This window comes from Lissotriton helveticus, chromosome 6, assembly GCF_964261635.1.
Source record: "Lissotriton helveticus chromosome 6, aLisHel1.1, whole genome shotgun sequence".
NCBI lineage: Eukaryota > Metazoa > Chordata > Amphibia > Caudata > Salamandridae > Lissotriton > Lissotriton helveticus.
The window spans coordinates 323,212,220-323,231,120 of record NC_136067.1 but is presented as its reverse complement, the minus strand read 5'-3'; positions in this window follow the sequence as shown (position 1 = coordinate 323,231,120).

The window sequence follows — 18,901 nt, the reverse complement described above, 5'->3', positions numbered from 1 at the left end:
GCAGTGTCATTTTACCACTATTATTCAGGAAAAACCGACCCCTATAAACCAGAGTGCCCCTGTGGAAACAATAATAACTGGGGGGCACTACCAACCAGAATATAAGATCCTTAATTATTGCCCGGCGATGTCGCCTCTCGAACCCACCAAGAAGTTAAACCATTGAAGAGGCAGGCGCTGGAGACTGGAAGGCAGGAAACAAGGTTTTTATTCTCTCCGGAGGAGAACACAACGAAACGGACAGAAGGTATCGTTCAGAGGTGCTCTAACTGCATCTCGGAGGCCTGGCCTCTTATACATGAGTTTATCTCTTTATTACATGTAACACATTCTCGTCGATACTTTGATGTACGAAAAGACATCCTCAGAATCCCCCCTTCCCAGCCCGTTCCCATGCAAGGCTACAGTGGAAGTCCCCGCCCAGTTCACAACAGGTGATGATCATTGCGCAGCTGGGTATTCCGCCGATTCACGGAGTGTGCGGGTTTCGATCGGATCTCGTGGGATGGGGGGGGCTTTGATCATCTCGGGGGTCCTTTGAGGAGGGAAGCTTCTTATTGTATGGGGAGGGGCAAGAGTATGGTATCGGCAGAGCTAGGTGTCGGCCTGGGAACGGGAAGACAGACGGGCACACGGGAAAAGGGGTTTGCATCAAAAGGGCCGGAGGTCATGACGGGGAAGCAGGGAGATGTCGCGCTGGGCACAGGATGAGCGCCTGGGGCAGAGCAGTGCCGAGGAGGGGTTTATGACTCAAGGCAGGTGCAAGCAAAAAGGGGGGGGGGGGGGGTTTGCCAGCGAAGTTAGGAGAGAGAGAGAGAGAGAGACGCGCTAGCTCTCAGCGAGAGCGGGGGAGCCATGGTGTCCAAAATGGCGGCTGTTTTACGCGCACAAAAGGTTTAAGGAGAGCAAGAGGGCGCCGATAATGTTGACGGTTTTCAGCCTAACTTTTAACAGTCCTCCCTTTTCAACATATCTAGCCAACTTGCTTATTCAATGTCAATTTTCATCAAATCCCTAACTTCGGTATCGTATAATGCCCTCATATGTTCGCTTCCAATGTCCACAGTTTTGGGAAAAATACAACTCGCACATAAAGAACACATAGGTGGCAAACATTGAATTCCTAGGCATAGGCCACATATTACAACTACGGGAATCAGGATAATGGTGAGCAGTCTCCAGCCCCAACTTTTGATGGTGTCCCAGAACCAACCACCAAGCGACCATTCTTCTTGCTCTTGGTGAACTTCCGAGGAGAGTCTGTGAAGATGTTCGATGGCTTTGTACACTGAGGGTGAGTTGTCCGGTATGTATGTACAACAGCTGGCCCCAATAATGCGGCATGCTCCTCCACGGTCCGCCAGAACTACATCTAGAACGAGGCGGTTCTGAAGGGCCACCAAACGGACCGCTTGGAGCTCGGCAGTGTTGTTGGCAAAGATGCCCGCTGTGATGTTCATGGTTGTCTCGACTGCCTGAGTCAAATGTCGGATGGCACGGCTGTTTGCCATCGGGCCCCAGAGGGGGACGAGTCCTTTCATAGCATCGAGGAACTGTGCTCCTGTTGAGTCGGCTTGCTCAACGTCTTTTGCTCGTTTTTGCCTGTGGTGATTCGCTGGGGCCACATAAGTTGGAGGAAGAACGAAGGAGATGTAGCAGGTGCCCCCCCAGCCTTTGGGGAGCCAGGTGTAGGCCTTTGTGCCACAGATGAAATACATGTTTGGGGAGGACACAAAGGAAGGTGGATCCGTGGAGTCCAAAGTTCTGGTAAAGCGGCAAGCGCTGTGACCCACCAGCTGTGTCCCAAGTCCTTCTACACACATGTGGCCTGTGACGTTGATGACCGTCAGAGCTACAGTCAGAGTGGCAGCCGTTCGTTTCCGCAGATAGGAGAAGGTGGGTCTGGTTGGATTGTTGAATACCTGCATTTCAATTCGTTCTTTGGCCGGAATGTCCAATTGGATTGAGTCGCTGGGGTTCAGCGGGCAGAAGTGTGTCTTTGTCTTGTTTCGCCCGGCCCCATGAGAAGAATGTGCTGCAGCTCTGCTGGAGGTGGCATTTTCCGTATAGCTCTCTTGCAGGAGGATCAGCCAGGCAAGGCAGGAGCCGTGGACGGAGAAGGGTGAAGGGATGAATGGTATTGAATGTCCAGTGGCATGGGGTAGCAACCCACAGATCCAGCAGTTGGTGGCGTTGGTGGCAAGATTGTGCTGGTGAAGTAGCTGCACGAAAGAGTTGTTCCAAAACTCCTTTCGCCTCTCTCTTAGTTGAGGAGAGAGTGAAATTAGATAATGTTCCTTCGTGGTGGTAGGCTGAGTAGTGGTTAGGAATGTTTCGTGAGCAGGTGCGTGTTCTTCCATAATCCAGAGCGTAGTCATGAGGAGGAAACAGAGGAGGATTACGATGAAGAGTGCAATTGTCTTTGAGCTATGGAGCCTGTCTGTTCTCGGATTTCTGTAGTGGGTATTTCCTGTTGTCTCAGTCGGCTTCTTGTTTGGCGCTTCCATCATCTTCTTATCTGGCGCTTCCATCATCTTCGTCTTCAAGGTGCTCGGTAGTGGGCAGGACCACAGACTCAGTCTTAGCTTCTCTCCAGGCAACCCTTGGTAGTTTGGGTCACCGTTCTGAGATTCTTAAGCTTAGTCCGTGGCCTACTTAGCCAAAGCTCCCTCCTTTCGACGCAGGAAATACCCTTCTCGAGATGGCACAGTGGGGTCAGGATGTGTTGAAAGTTCAAGTGTCTCTGTATCAGGGTAGCAGCTCAACGATGGTCGGTCCCGGTTCAGGAGCTCTTCTTGGGTGTTGACGGTGTCTGTCGTGGCCAGGGCTGGAGAGATCCTTTTGCAGTGGTGAGCGTGCAGCCAGTGTTTCTTCCCCTCCACTCGAAGTGCGGTCCGAGTGGTGATCAGCACTTGCCAGGGGCCCGTCCACCGGGGTTCCAAACTCTTTGATCGCTGAAAGTTTCGGATCAGCACGAAGTCCCCCGGCTGGATGGCGTGACCCGGACCCCTGGAAGCATCGGGGATGGCCTGCCGCACCTGCTGATGAAGGACAGACAAAGTTTCAGTCAATTTGTACAGATAATCAGACATTAGGACATCCGGAACGTCATGAATGGACGTTGGTTTCGGGGCAGACCAGACGCTCATGGGTCGGCCGAAGACAACTTCATAAGGGGTTAAGTGATGTCGGGTGGGGGTAGAGCGCATCGATAGCAATGCCAATGGGAGGGCGTCTGGCCATTTCAGGCCCGTCGTAGCCACTATTTTGGCCAGTTTAAGCTTTAGCGTGGCATTGTGTCGTTCGACCAGCCCAGCAGATTGAGGGTGGAAGACTGCGTGGAATTTCTGTTTGATACCCAGCCCATTTAGGATGAGCTGGATAACGTTGGCTACAAAGTGGGGGCCATTATCACTCCATAAAACACGACAGAGGCCATAACGGGGGAAAAACTCTTTTAACAGGACCTTTGCAGTGGCCATAGCGGTGTTGTCACGGGTCGGATATGCTTCCACCCATTTGCTAAATGCGCACACCACGACAAGTACATATTTCAGGCCTTGGCATCTGTCTAGCTGGATGTAGTCCATCTGCAGGACTTCAAATGGGTGGTTTGGGACCCCAAATCCCCCCCGGGGTACTACAGTTCCCTTCCCGGGGTTGTGTTGCAGGCATATTAAGCATTGTTGGACCAGGCGTTTTGCGGAATCTGGGATCTTGTCATTGTGCCAAACCCTGGAGACAAGTTCGATCATGGGGGCTGATCCTATGTGGGCTGGGGAGTGTGCCATGGATAATATGGGAATCAGGTATGAATCAGGTAGCAACCATCTGTTCGTGTCTTTTGTCCGCCAGCAGCCTTCATCGTCTTTCAATCCCACCCGTGCCCATTCAGTCAATTCATGTTGTGTGCTAGCCATTTGTATGTCTCTAATTGTGTCCTTGGTGTCAGTCCAGTTTTCTGCTTGTGACCTGGTCACGTACATACGTGTTGTCGTTCTATTTTCTGCTGTCGTTCGGGCGGTGATGTCGGCTAGTGCGTTTCCCTGTCCAATAATGTCTGTCACCTTCTTGTGTGCCTGGCATTTGATCACGGCAAGCTTGTTGGGGAGGAGGACAGCTTCGATTAAGGCGGAGACTAAATCCCCGTGCAGGATGGGTGTGCCGTGTGAGGTCAAGTATCCTCTCTCCCTCCAGAGGAGCCCAAAATGGTGAACCACCCCGAAGGCGTACTGGCTGTCGGTGTAAATGTTCGCCGTGGTTCCTGTTGCCAGGATGCAGGCTCTCGTCAAAGCAATCAGTTCCGCTGCCTGAGCAGATCGCTGGGTGATGCGGGCTGTTTCTACTACAGTTCGAGCTGTGGTGACTGCATAGGCAGCGGAAGTGGTACCATCGGAGAGTTTGATGCAAGAACCGTCCACCCACAACTCCCCGTCGGGGTCAGGGAAAGCTGTGTCTCTGAGGTCGACCCTACTCCTGGTCTGTTCGTCCGTAAGAGTCACGCAGTCATGTACGGGGTGCACATTGGGGTCGTTCTCTGGCAGGGGTAACAGAGTTGCTGGGTTCAGTGTGGTGCATCTTTTCAGGGTGATATGGGGGGCAAGCAAGGTTAGTTCGTATCCAGTCAGTCGTGCACTCGTCAGATGTTGCGTCTTGGTTTGGTTCAGGAGGGTGTCGACTGCATGGGGTACCAGTACCGTGAGGGAATTCGAGAGTACAATCCCCTCACTCTGTCGGATAGAGACTGCAGCAGCAGCTACAGCTCGAAGGCAGGCAGGCAAGGCTCTGGCGACAGGGTCAAGAGTGGCAGAGAAGTAAGCGCACGGTCGTTGCTTAGGACCGATGGCCTGGGTCAGGACAGATAAAGCGCACCCCTCCCTTTCGTGAGTGTAAAGGGAGAAGGGCTTTCTGTAATCAGGGGTACCCAGGACAGGGGCTGAGCAAAGGGCATCTCGTAGTTCTGTGAAGGAGGTTTGACACTCAGGAGTCCAAGGGAGTGGGAAAGGGACGTCTTTGTTTAAGAGAGAGAGCAGTGGTTTTACAACGAGGCTGAAGTTTGGCAACCATTGTCGGCAGAAGGAGGTGAGGCCTAATAGGGAGCGAACCTGCTTCTGGGTTTTAGGGACAGGGGTGTCTAGAATGGTCTGGATTCGATCAGGGGTGAGTTTCCTTCCATCTTTGGACAGAAGGTGGCCTAGGTAAGTGACCTGGGGTAGGCAGAATTGCAACTTCTTCTTGGAGACCTTGTGGCCATTTTCCGCAAGGAAGTGCAAGAGTTGAATGGTGGCGGTAACCGCTAGAGGGGTGGTGTCGGCTGCCAAGAGGATGTCATCGACATATTGTACCAACACCACCCCGTCGGGTAACCGGACTTGGTCTAGTTGCCTTTTGAGGGCCTGGCTGTAGATGCTAGGGCTCTCCGTGTAGCCTTGAGGGGCTCGGCAAAACCTATATGAGCGGGATTTTAGAGTAAAGCCGAAGAGATATCGGCTGTCTGGGTGGATGGGGATGGAGAAGAATGCGTTCTTGAGGTCGATGACGGAAAAGGTGGTTGCAGTGGATGGAATCAAGGTCAGGATGGTGGTGATGTCTGAGACCACAGGGTACTGGGGTACTACCACTTTGTTGATCTCTCGGAGGTCGATGATGAAACGGTATGCTTTCTCATCTCCCTCTCCCTGCTTCTTGATAATGGGCAAGATAGGGCTGTTGCAAACGTTGCTAACCACTTCCTCTACCACTCCTGCGTCTATCAATGACTGGATAATCATTACCAATGCCTTCTCGCCCTCTGGCGATATCCGATATTGTGGGAGTTTTGGGAGTGTTGCGTCTGGTCGGACAGTAATGTGCACTGGGTCAATTAACATACGCCCTACGTCCGAATCCGCTTTGGCCCACAGATACGGAGGCAGGGTGTCAAGCAGGGACGCGTCGACGTCGGTGATGGAAAACATGTGTCGGGGGGAACAATGTTTAAGCAGAACGGGGTTGTCGTAAAGAAACACTCGAACTCCATCTTGAGAACACCTAATCGTCGCTCGGAAGTGTTTCAGTAAGTCAAGTCCCATAATGGCGTCAGGGCTATTGGAGGAGAGCAAGAACGTGGTGTCGGTGGTGTTGTTTTCTATGTCAAAGAGAATCGGGGCAGACAAAGGGTTGGTGGAGGGCGTTCCATCGAAACCTGTCGATGTTATGAGTGAGCCAGACAAGGGTGCCCTTGGAATCAGTCGTTTAGATAACGCACTACGTGTTGCGCCAGTGTCTACCAGAAATGGAGACTTGGTACCCAGGACCTTAGCAGTGACATAAGGGCCCTGCTGGTCAACATAGAGCTCGACTGGATCCCTCCCTCGCCCTTGGCTGTCCTATGCAAAGGTGTGAGTGTCGTCATAGTCAGATTGTTGATATTGGTTCTGTCTGGGTCGATCGAACGTATTCGGTCTGCTTGATCTGACATTAGTCGCGTCATTTGGGGGCCCTCGTTGTGTTCCCCTAGGTCTCGGTCCGTTTGCTACCTCCCTGGGGTCTCTGTTCCGGATCATTTCCAGGAGAACTGGGCACTGGGATTTCCAATGGCCAGTCTCTTTGCAGAAAGCGCACTGGTCATCTCTAAGGTCTGTGCGTCCACTGTAGGGAGTCAGAGTGCGGTCCTGGGGAAATGCAGTCTTAGGGGCGTTTGTCTGGTAGTTTCCCCGGTATTGGTCTCGTCCTATAGTCACCCCTTGCAGTTTGGCAATCATCACCCTCTCCTTTAAGTCTTTCTTCTTTTTCTCTGTCGCCCTATCGTTCTCATTTTTCTGATGTTCATAATATTGGGCCATTTGAAGAATCGCCGTAGGTTTGGAGGCTGCCCAACTACTCTCGCTGGCCTGTAGTTTCTGAGAGATGTCCAATGATAGGCCCTTAACATAATTCTGGACAAACAGATGGTGTCCGGTTGCAGTGGTCATGTCCTGGCCGCTGTAATCGGAGAACACCGTTTCAAACCGGGAGAAGTATTCCGATACATCCTCCTGGGGTTTTTGGCGACAGGCTGTTACTATCGACCAGTCCACTTTCTTTTCTGGGATTAGGGTTTTTAATTTCTCTACAATTTTATCTGGGAGGTCTAGAATGAATTTCAATGGCTTTTGTCCTGGTCCCCGTTGTTTGTCCAAGTCATCGAGTTGTGGCCAGGTATGTCCGAACAGCTCAAGGTGGTCGACTTTCCGGATTTGCTTCCACACATCAGCTGGTAGACATAACCCGAAGAACAAGTCGATGTCAGCCAGGGTCATGATAGTCGAACCCAGGGCTGTACCTAATTCAGTATAGAAGGCAGTGGGGTTTTTACGTAGGTCGGGTAGAGACTTCCGGAATGTCAGTATCTCTTGCCGGTCCCATGGCTGGTAGACCCAGTTGTATACTACCCTTCCCTTCGCATCTTGGTTGTTTGCATCATCGTGAGTCCCCGTCCCCCGAGGAGGAACCCAGTAAGGGGCAGCCTCACGTATCGGCATCATGGTGTTAGATTGCTCGGTTGGCGGTTCGGTCACTACGGGGGCCGCGGATTTAGCTCCCGGCTTTCGTTCAGTGAGGTGGCGGAAAACCTCAAGCGTACGCGTAAGGAGGTCCGACACATCACACTCGCCCTCATCCCCGATATCGACCTTCCGGTACAGAGTCCTTAGGCTCTCGGGACCTTTGTCTCGATATCGGTCCTCGTATGCATTCAAGACATGATAACACAGTCGTACGGTAAAATGTCGTCTGTGACTCCCTGTATACGAGCTGAACATATCTGTGATGTACTCTTCATCATCCTTCCTTTCTACCAGTGTCCTTGCTATTTTGTCGATCCCCGCTCGCTCATCTTTGTCTAGCCTGTTTATTCTTGCAAGGCCAGCCCCTCGAGTCTCATGCTCGTCTAACGTTGTCGTTGATGTGGGTTTTAATACAAGGGGTTCGGCTGGCACAGAGGCCATTGGGGCCGACGCTGCGGCGGTACCCTCGATTGTACCTGGGGGTGGCGCGTGCTGCACCAGGGGCCGAGAAGGGGCGTATGGAGGGGGCATGTAGATGATAGGAGGACCTAACAGCAGGTCCTCATTGGCTTGTCGTTTCGAGGGCAAGTCAGGGTAGAGCATGGAGGGGGTTCTAACCGGACACTGGCTTGGCGTTTCCCTTTCTAGTTTCTGTTTAGCTTTCTCTCTTTCCTCTATCTCCTTTTTTAGCTTCTGAGCAGCTAGGTGGGCTGCTTTTTGCAGCTCTTTTTCCAACCTACTCTCAGTTTTCTTTTTACGCTGTTCAGTTTCTTTTCGCCACATGCCGAAGCTATCAAGCATAGTGGGTGTTGTCTTGTTTTTACCCAGGGCAGTTTCTAGCATTTTTATTTTATCATCATCGAAGGATCCTGTCAGGGGCCATTGACTTTCCTGACCCTGTTTTGTATATTTATGCCATAGTTTACTATAGGCAATAGCGGTCAATCCATGCTTCATGAACATGTCCTTATTAGGGGTGCCTTCCAGTGGGGCTGGATGGTCCATCTCTAATAAGCGGTCCGGGCTAAACAGGCTACCAATCAGTGGGGAGAAGACAGACATGACGGCTCGTAACGAGGGACTAAAAAGTCAGCACTGCCTATCTTATCACTAGGTGCAAAGACTGGACAGAATATTTCTATTCTACGTTGTTTGCAGGCAGTGAATACCTCATGGATCACAATAACCAAAGACCAACAAATAACAATGGGGAGAATGAGTAGGTCCGCAAAGATCTGCGTTACCTACCTTTTTCGCTATCTGCAAAAAGGGTGGTCTCTTCCCTGTTTGCAGACAGGGAATCTCCAGGAAACAATAATTTTGCGAACAACAGTTCAGTTTCAAGCAATTATAGGGTGAGGGAGAAAAAAATAAGCACGGCTGCTACCCTACCTATCCTCCACTGCTTGCAAAGAGAGAGACCTTTGTTTCTCCGTTTGCAGACAGTGAATCCCTCGTGGATCAAGATAACAAAAGACCGACAAATAACAATGGGGAGAGTGAGTAGGTCCGCAAAGATTTGCGTTACCTACCTTTTTCACTATCTGCAAAAAGGGTGGTCTCTTCCCTGTTTGCAGACAGGGAATCTCCAGGAAACAATAGTTTGTGAACAACAGCTCAGTTTCAGGTGACTATTGAGTGGGGGAGAAAAATAAGCACGGTTGTCTGCCCTACCTATCCTCCACTGCTTGCAAAGGGAGAGCCTGTTGTTTCTCCGTTTGCAGACAGTGAATCTCTAATTAAACAAAAAGGAGCAATACTAGTATTTAACAATCAAGCAAATTTTCGCAATTTGTCGTGGTAACACGACCTTACCCGGACCGCATGGACAGTTTCCTGACTTCCGAATCCAGCGCCCGATCGTCCTCTCTTCTTCGTTATCCTCGCGGCACTCCTGATGGTTCCCAGTCAGGACCGTAGATCACTTGAGAGAGGTCTGTTCGGAACCAGTGAAGTTCGGATGATCGGCTGTCAGACGAGGGTCTATCGGACAGACGCGTTCCCGATCGTTGCAGTCGTTCACTTTGTCGTCAGGACCTCTCCCACTGGATCCATGGGTCGCTGATGGGCCCCACGCTTGGGACGCCAATTGTGGAAACAATAATAACTGGGGGGCACTACCAACCAGAATATAAGATCCTTAATTATTGCCCGGCGATGTCGCCTCTCGAACCCACCAAGAAGTTAAACCATTGAAGAGGCAGGCGCTGGAGACTGGAAGGCAGGAAACAAGGTTTTTATTCTCTCCGGAGGAGAACACAACGAAACGGACAGAAGGTATCGTTCAGAGGTGCTCTAACTGCATCTCGGAGGCCTGGCCTCTTATACATGAGTTTATCTCTTTATTATATGTAACACATTCTCGTCGATACTTTGATGTACGAAAAGACATCCTCAGAATCCCCCCTTCCCAGCCCGTTCCCATGCAAGGCTACAGTGGAAGTCCCCGCCCCGTTCACAACAGGTGATGATCATTGCGCAGCTGGGTATTCCGCCGATTCACGGAGTGTGCGGGTTTCGATCGGATCTCGTGGGATGGGGGGGGCTTTGATCATCTCGGGGGTCCTTTGAGGAGGGAAGCTTCTTATTGTATGGGGAGGGGCAAGAGTATGGTATCGGCAGAGCTAGGTGTCGGCCTGGGAACGGGAAGACAGACGGGCACACGGGAAAAGGGGTTTGCATCAAAAGGGCCGGAGGTCATGACGGGGAAGCAGGGAGATGTCGCGCTGGGCACAGGATGAGCGCCTGGGGCAGAGCAGTGCCGAGGAGGGGTTTATGACTCAAGGCAGGTGCAAGCAAAAAGGGGGGGGGGGGGGGGGTTTGCCAGCGAAGTTAGGAGAGAGAGAGAGAGAGAGACGCGCTAGCTCTCAGCGAGAGCGGGGGAGCCATGGTGTCCAAAATGGCGGCTGTTTTACGCGCACAAAAGGTTTAAGGAGAGCAAGAGGGCGCCGATAATGTTGACGGTTTTCAGCCTAACTTTTAACACCCCATGCTCCCGCCTCCAAGAGATAACTAACCTACTATGTAACGTAAGATCTCTGGCAAAACATCCTCTGGAAATCTGGGACATGATTGCCTCCCATACTCCCTTATTATGCTTTTTAACAGAAAAATGGTTGAATCCCACTAACAGCACCATGATCAATCTTGCTATCCCAGACAATTACAAATTAATCCACTTAAACAGAGAGGGAAAAACGGGCGGAGGTATTGCCATCGCGTTTCAAGACCATCTCACAGTTAACTGGCTATCCACAACCTGTAACGAAGGTATGGAATTAGATATTTTTAAGGTCACTCTGTCAGCATCAGAATGTTGGTACGGAGACCTGTCTACCGACCCCCAGGATCTAAACTGAACTTTACTGATCTATTGGTCGAACAAATTGCTTATCACGCCCTATCAACCAGGAGATTTCTCCTACTCTGAGATTTTAACTTTCATGGAGAACTCACCTCCAATCCAGAGGTCAGTAAACTCCTTGCTGCCTTTGGAAGCCTTAGGACTTACTCAAAAAGTGGAGGGCCAAACCCATCAGGCTGGGCACCTGCTATACTTAGTGTTCACTAATGATGAGAATCTTAGATGTAACCCTCCATCCCTCTCATATGGACAGATCACTCATTGATCACCTTTTCCATACCTCGAACCTCGGTGAAAAATTTAGACAAAGCTATGACTAATAAGCCAATCAAACGCAGACCATGGCGGAACCTTTCTGTAGAAATATTTGACGAGTTTTTCCTCAGTGACCCAGTCTACATCCAGTCGGAGGCCCGCATAAAACGACTTTCTCGGCAGCACTAGAATCGGCTTTTGATGAGACTATTCCCAAGAAATTTGTTCATGTCCACAAGCACCCGCAAAACCCATGGTATACTGACGATTTAAGAGCAGTCAAACAAAAAAGCAGACTTCTAGAAAAAATTTGGCGCCTCTGTAAAGACCCACAAATAAATTGACCTACAGACAAGCATTGGCTAGCTATCATTTGAACCTAAAGGCTGCTAAACACAGTTTTATTCTTCAGCAAATCGAACAATCGAACCATTCCCAGAAGGCTCTGTTCAGTATTGTTAAAGACTTTACGTCCCCCAAAGCCTGTAGTCAGGTTCCTAATGAATCTTAGGAGTTATGCGACTCTATAGCCACTTTCTTTCAGGACAAAATATCCACTATCTATGACAATTTTCCCCAGATAGTTCCTACAGTCTTCAATAGGCTGAGAGAACTAGAAGATAAACGGAGGAGACCAAATTGCTTCCTGCATAATTTTAATTTAGTTACATCGAGGAGGTTCAAAAAGACCTAGCCTTGGGAAAGTCAGGTTCTCCAAATGATCCCTGCCCCCACCCCCACCCCCCCGAATTATGTCCCTCTTAGCTAAGAGTTGTGCAACAGTAATTTGTGACATCTTTAATTGCTCCATCTCCACGGGCATTATCCCATCTCCCTGGAAAGAAGCAGTGGTTGGCCCTATTCTTAAAAACCTGCATCGGACCCCACAACCCTGAGTAATTACCGTCCCATCTCTCTCCTACCACTACTAGGGAAAATGCTGGAGAAAGTTATAAACAAACAATTAAGCTGCTACTTAGAACAGAATGAGATCCAGGACCCCTCACAGTCGGGCTTTCGCCCGGGTTTTGTGGTTCTGAAATTCTGGACCCTACTGTTGTCCCGGTATCGAGGTCCAATACCCGTGTCCCGAAACATCAACGTACCATGACGAATTTGGTGTCGACGAACCGATAATGATTAGGACATCATTCCTATGCATTTGCGTCATGATCGAGGTATGCTAACACCCCTGAATCGTAGTTTCCGTCCCGACCCCTCAGACTCCATTTTGTAAACGGTATCCATCTTGTGTCTTGCCCTCATGATAAGTCAATTAAAGGTCGAGCTTGATCTAAAAGGACACGTCCACCTTCCCTGTCTTCCCCCTGACCCGTCCCAACTGACTCCATTGCCTCCAGCCGAACCTGTTTGGGCAGCTCCTCGCCCAGTGGCCTAATACGATAGCATCAATGCATAACATGCCACAAACCATTCACTACATCCAGATCATGTTTTCTACACACATACACACCTGTCCACGCTCCCTGTTTATGACCAGTTTTATGACTAGGAGGTGCCTTCCTTTATTGGGGTTTCATCGATATCTGATGGGAGTTCCGGGCCTGGCTGGGTAATCTATCACGAATTGGACGTCTAAAATACGGGCTTGCCTACATGACTTCGCTCTTTTGTATTATTGTAGAAATATGTGTATAGCCATATCATAAACTCAAGAATTCTTGCTTGCAGCTATTATTTTTGTATATAAGGAGAAGGCTGGTTCTGTAAAAACGAACAGTCTCCTGAGAACACATGACCCGTGTTTGTCGTGCTTCTAGGACACCTGTTACTTGGTAGCTACCAATAAAATTCGATCTCTGACTGCGACTAGAAGACTCAGTGTTTCTGTGGTCCGGAACAAGGGAGAACTCAGAGGTCTTCGGGTGTTATCCCTGGCACCAACGGGTTCCTAAATACCCGTTACCTCAGTTGGCGCCCAACTCGGGGCGGTATCAAGCGGCAACGGTCCAAGCCAGATGTTCGTGAGGAGCTTCGTGTGAAAATTCCAGAGGACGGCCAGCCACTTCAGCGACCCCTGTATATCGACGTGGTTCCGAAGGTCTTTGCTGCGAGGTTCCCCGCGTCCCGACGGCTACGAAGGACTGCTGCCCTGACTATCGCCTTGTTTTGGACCCAGTGATCCTTGGTAGAGCGAAACGATAGACGAGTCTTCTAGCGACGTCACCGATCTTCAAATACTTCAGTTAAGTATAAGTGGAGCGTCTCCCAGTCCTTAGTTTGTCCTTAGTTTTTGGTATCCTTGAGATACGCTTTGATTTGGTACTTGCAAGCCCCAAAGCCGAAGGACTTGTGTATTCACGAGAAATATCGTAACAGATAATCCTTTGAAGTTTGAAGCTAGACTAGTGAGCAAAGATGCCTGGTTTTAGCAGACTTGGAAACTTGTTTTGTCTTGGTTATAGTAAGGACTCCCGATTAGAGGATTCCTGTCCGGTTCCTCCGATTGGAACTCCAACATATGAGCTCTATGTGAAGCACGGCGTAGGTCCCATCACATATAATGAAGTGTGGATAAAATACACCCGCAAGGATGGTGTTTTAAAATGTCCCCAATATGGTAGTTTCGACTCAGAAATATTAGATAACCTAGAGGTCAAATTATTCAAGAGAAAAGCCCGGCCGGCGATGTTTGACTCTTTCCGCTTATGGCGCAAAGAAGCCAAACAGAAAGAAATAAAATTAGCAAAAAAGAATAAAAGAGGAATGTCGATGGTGCAAGCTGCCATAACATACAGGGATAACGAGGAAGAGCAGGAAAACGAACAAATGCTTAGGAGCAAGAAACTAGCAGTAGATAAATGCTACCCGATGTTACCAAATAAGGGACAAGGTCAAGAGGAGAGATCCGAGAAAGATCCATTAATGTCCCACTTATTAAGCTCACCTCCACCGTATGCGTTAGACGCTACTACACCGCCAAAGCATTTTACTATACCGCGCCCCGGCGCACGGAACACAGCTATTGCACAAACTCCAGCTATTGTTCAGCTGGTTCCTACTTCTCCGGCGCAGCCTTCTCAAAGGCCGCCGTCTCTGCTACCTACTCCATCTACTTCTACGACTTTGCCTACAGCTCCAGCTATTGTCTATGATACTACGTCTGCTACTACTTCAACTTCCTCTGCTATTGCCTCTACTTCTTCTTTGCCTCAGCCTGTTTTTTCCGATGCACTTACCCCTCCGCAAGGTTCTCCTTCTATTAGACAAAGAGTGACAGGTACCGTCACTAGTCTGTTTTCACCTTTCTTTGGGTCGCCTAAAACAACGCCTAAAACAGAACATAGACAGTCCCGTAGTCAACTGCCTGATTACGAGGAAAGAAGAGTGCTAAATGAACTAGCCCGTAAATGGATTACGGATACTGTTAGATATGATGTTCAGTCTGTTATGGACGTTTTCCGTCAATGGAATGCACCCACCCAGAGATACGTATTCGAAGAAATGTGTGTATATCTGTGCGAAGATGTGAAGACAAATGATTCCAAATGCACAATGAACGAACTATGGCGTACACGCTTTAAGTTCTATGAAGGTATGATTATAGGTGCAGATGTTGAGAAAGCGATAGAGTTATTGCTCTCTTATAGGAGTAAGGGAAACGTCTCTAGATCATGTCACGAAGACGATGCACCAGGTGGGAAAAGAGCGAGACAGTACCCCATGAGAGAGGTTCCTCCGGTTTGGAGGGAAGGTGATGCGAATGCGAATCCACCAATTCTGCCTCATTTCCAGCGTGTATGGGTACATGTCCCCTGGAAACGATCCGAAGTCTTAGCACTCAAGCAGACACTGCCTGATAATCTTAAAAACCCGACTGGGTATTATAAGGAGTTATCGCAAACTGCAAGCTCATGTATAATGAATTTAGCGGATGTAGACATGTTGTTTGGGAACGTTGTTCCATATCCTTTATGGAGCAAAATCCGTCATACGAACCATGACCAAGAACTAGGTGACTCATGGGCGAACATTACCGCTATGGATGCTAGACAAATAGGTGGTTTTAAACCTGAGCCGTTAATAGCTGAACTTCCCGGTAGGATTATCGCGTACATGAAAACAATAATGCCTGAAGTACACGTAAACTGGGACAAGCTATCTGCGTGCAAGCAGAAGAAAGATGAGAATGTGTCTGACTTTTTCACAAGATTTGAGGAGACTTTCACCGATCATAGTGGTCAGGATATGGCTACCGAGGGTGGTCAAAGATTGTTTGTAGACAAATTCGTACATAATTTAATTCCTGAACTGTGTAATAAACTGAAAGATTCAGAGAGTGCTTGGGCTGTCTCTACGTCAGCGCAAATTTTAGCTACAGCCCAGTACTATGAAAATAGGCGCAAAGACGAGCTAGATAAAGTAGACAAAAAGACAAAAGATTTAAAAACTAAAGTTCTTCTCCAGCAAGCCTATCCGCCTCGTACGGCTAGTCAGCCCAATTATCAACAACAACAGCAGTATTCGAGAAACGCGCAAGGAAACGAGTTTTCCCATCAGCGTATTGCTTATGGCCCGAATCAATGTGCGTATTGCAAGGAAGAGGGTCACTTTAAAGGTAATTGTCCGGCTCTTGCGCGACGTTTGAGCGGTGCTTCAGGTGTAAGGGGAAGAGGTGTTCAACACGCCCCTAGAGGTAGGGGCCGTGGAAATTTCACCCAGAATACAACTTCTTTTCCGCCTCTGAATTCGATGAACAGCTTTGACCAACAGAATAATGCATCGTCTAGGTCAGCTCAGTACTATGCTGACGACTATTACACCGAACACGAAAATGAGGGTAACGATTGCTAGGACAGCCATGGACAAAGAGAGGGAGTTGTTTCAGTTCCAGTAGATCAGAATGGACCTTATGTCGAGGTAATTACCTCAGGAGTGTCAGAGCCATTTTTGCGGAATACTGGTGCTACAAAAAGTTCTATCATGCACTCGAAACTTCCTGGCGCACCTTTGTCTGGCGAAATGAATGTTTCAGTAGGTTTCTCTGGCGCCCCTGTTAGAAACCCGATCTCTAGTCCTATATCGCTTTCTATTGGCCCGTGCGAATTAGAAGCACCCCTCATTCTTACAACAGGTTGCGGTGAAAATTTGTTAGGTTTGGATTTGCTAAAAAGGTTATATATGCGACTTTGTACTGTTCCCCCTTGGGAGTACAACTTACTTTAGGTAAGAAAGTCGATTCGACAAGTCTTTATTTCGAATAAAAGATTCATAAAAGACAGTGTACAATCATACATACATATTAAAAGCATTTACAATGAGATAATAATATACACATTTCATTCCTAGGAGCAATAAAAAAGTACTTCACAACTGTGTATAATAAGACAGATGGGACGCAAATTAAATGCACATGAATAGATACTGCTGGAAAGAGCATACAGGATACTATGTATAACTGAATGAGGGCTTTCAACATACAGGGATACCCAATTTTTTGGATCGAATCAGCCAAGCCCATTTCAAAAATTTGGCAACACATACCACTACGGTTTCAGATCTAATAGTACGAAGTTTCAGAAGTGCGTCTTGGTAACCACCACTATTAAGGGTCAAGCAAATCGGTCTTAACCACTTACTTCTTGGTGCTCCATAGGTAGGGCAACCAAAGAAGAAGTGTCCAACACTTTCTTCCCGGTCAAGGCACCAGGGGCAATTGTTACCTACAGACTTGTCCCATTTTGCTCTAAAAGTGTTAAGGGGCAAAGTGCCAATTCGAAACTGATGGTATAGTTTTCGATCCAATACACTTGTGATTAGGTCCCAGTACAGTTCTAACGAAGGGGCAGCCTTGTGCACTAAAAAAGAGCCGGTTAAATTAACATCACAAGATTGATTAACAAGAATAGATTTTCTCCAGGCCCAGAACAGCGCTTTAAACTCAAGTTTAGACGGAAATCTGGACCCCCCTGGATTAGACCAAAGGTCCGGAAGGCCCATCAGGTTCAATATGTTTTTCACTACCTCAAACCATTGTATTTTGTGTGCCCCCCACATGAGTTTTACTTCCTCCAACTCTTGGGTGAACAGGCCAAGCTCGGGAGTGGACCAGAGACGGCGCCAAAAGGCCACCAGACGGTACTGGGCTATCTCGTCGATTGGTCTGCAGCCAAGGTCCAACAGTAGGGGTTTAGTAGGGGTAGACTGGGGAAGGCTAACCAAATTCCGTAAAAACCTGTTCTGGGCGGTTACCAGACTGGTGAGATTCTTATGACCCCAGACTTCGGCTCCGTAAAGGGTGGCAGAAACAACTTTCGCGTCATAAATTTTTAGAACAGGGGTAACACACCTTGTTAACGAATTCCTCTGTTCAAGAATCAAGCTACCCGCCAACCTATTGAATTTAAGTTTGGACGTTTCCACTTGGGGGTTCCAAGTGAGACGGTGATCTAGGGTCACTCCAAGATAAGTCATGGTCCTAACCTGCTCAATGGGAACTCCGTTTAAGGAAACTGTGCACTTAGGGGGATTTTTCTTGCAAAAAACCATAAATTTGGTTTTATCTGTGTTTATTTGCAAGTCGTTAGAAGAGCAGAACTCAGAAAATCTGTTCAGGGCTACCTGAAGCCCGGCTCTGGTTTTAGAGAGCAAAAGGGTGTCGTCTGCAAAGATTAGCATGGGGTACTTCCGGCCACCCAACTTAGGAGCATCCGACTGGGTGTTAAGGAAGAATTGTGTGACCTGATTAATAAATAAAAGAAACAACGTGGGGGCAAGGACACAGCCTTGACGCACCCCTCGTTGTACTGGAAATTGTTTGGTCACCTGCCCCTGGCTACCCCACCTAACCTGGGCATAGTTGTCCTCATGGAGTCGCTGGACTAAAATCAAAAGCTCAGGCGGAAAACCCATGCAACTAAGAGCCTCCCACAGCTTTTTCCTTGGCACTAAGTCGAAGGCCGACTTAAGATCGACGAATGCAGCAAATAGCATACCTCCGCCCAACAGGACCACCTTCCAAAAAAGTAGTGTAAACCGAAAAACTTGGTCCACAGTACTAGTCCCAAACCTAAAACCCGCCTGCATAGGGGAAAGCACATTATTTGAATCGATCCAGTCCAGAATTCTTGCCAAGATCATTCTCGACACGATTTTCTGAACTGAGTCGATCAAACTAATGGGCCGATAGTTATTGGGGAGGGAGCGGTCACCCTTCTTATGTATTGGCAGAATTTCTGCCCCCTTCCATGAATAAGGAATCTCGGCCCCTGAGGCTATATTATTTGCCAATAGGGTGATATAAGGGATCCATAGGTCAGGTTTAAGTTTAAAAAGGTCAGCAGGGATAGCGTCAATACCAGGAGCTTTACCCGACTGGACTGACTCAAGAGCAAGTGCGGTGTCAGATTCCGAAAACAAGAGTCTATCTCCTGTCAGTGGTAGTTGGGGTGGTAGAGCGGGTTTTGTCGGCAATACCTCCGCAACATTTGGGTCATTAAATTGGGCGGTATAAAAATCAACCCATGATTGAGCAGAAACATGGTTTACCGGAATCTGGGCAGCAGGATCTTTTCCCCTCCTTATAATCAGCCAGAAATCAGTTGGGTTAGGGGAATCACATGCGCCAAGGAGGTCAAGCCAAAAGGAATCATCCCACTCTCGCTTGGCGGCCTGGATGGTGCGCTTGTAACATTGCCTTGCTATCCTTATGGCATCAGTGTTCCTGGCCTTTACGGCAGCTAGTAGGTTACAGTGGGCGGCTCTACATTTCTTATTATACCATTTTTTGTAAACT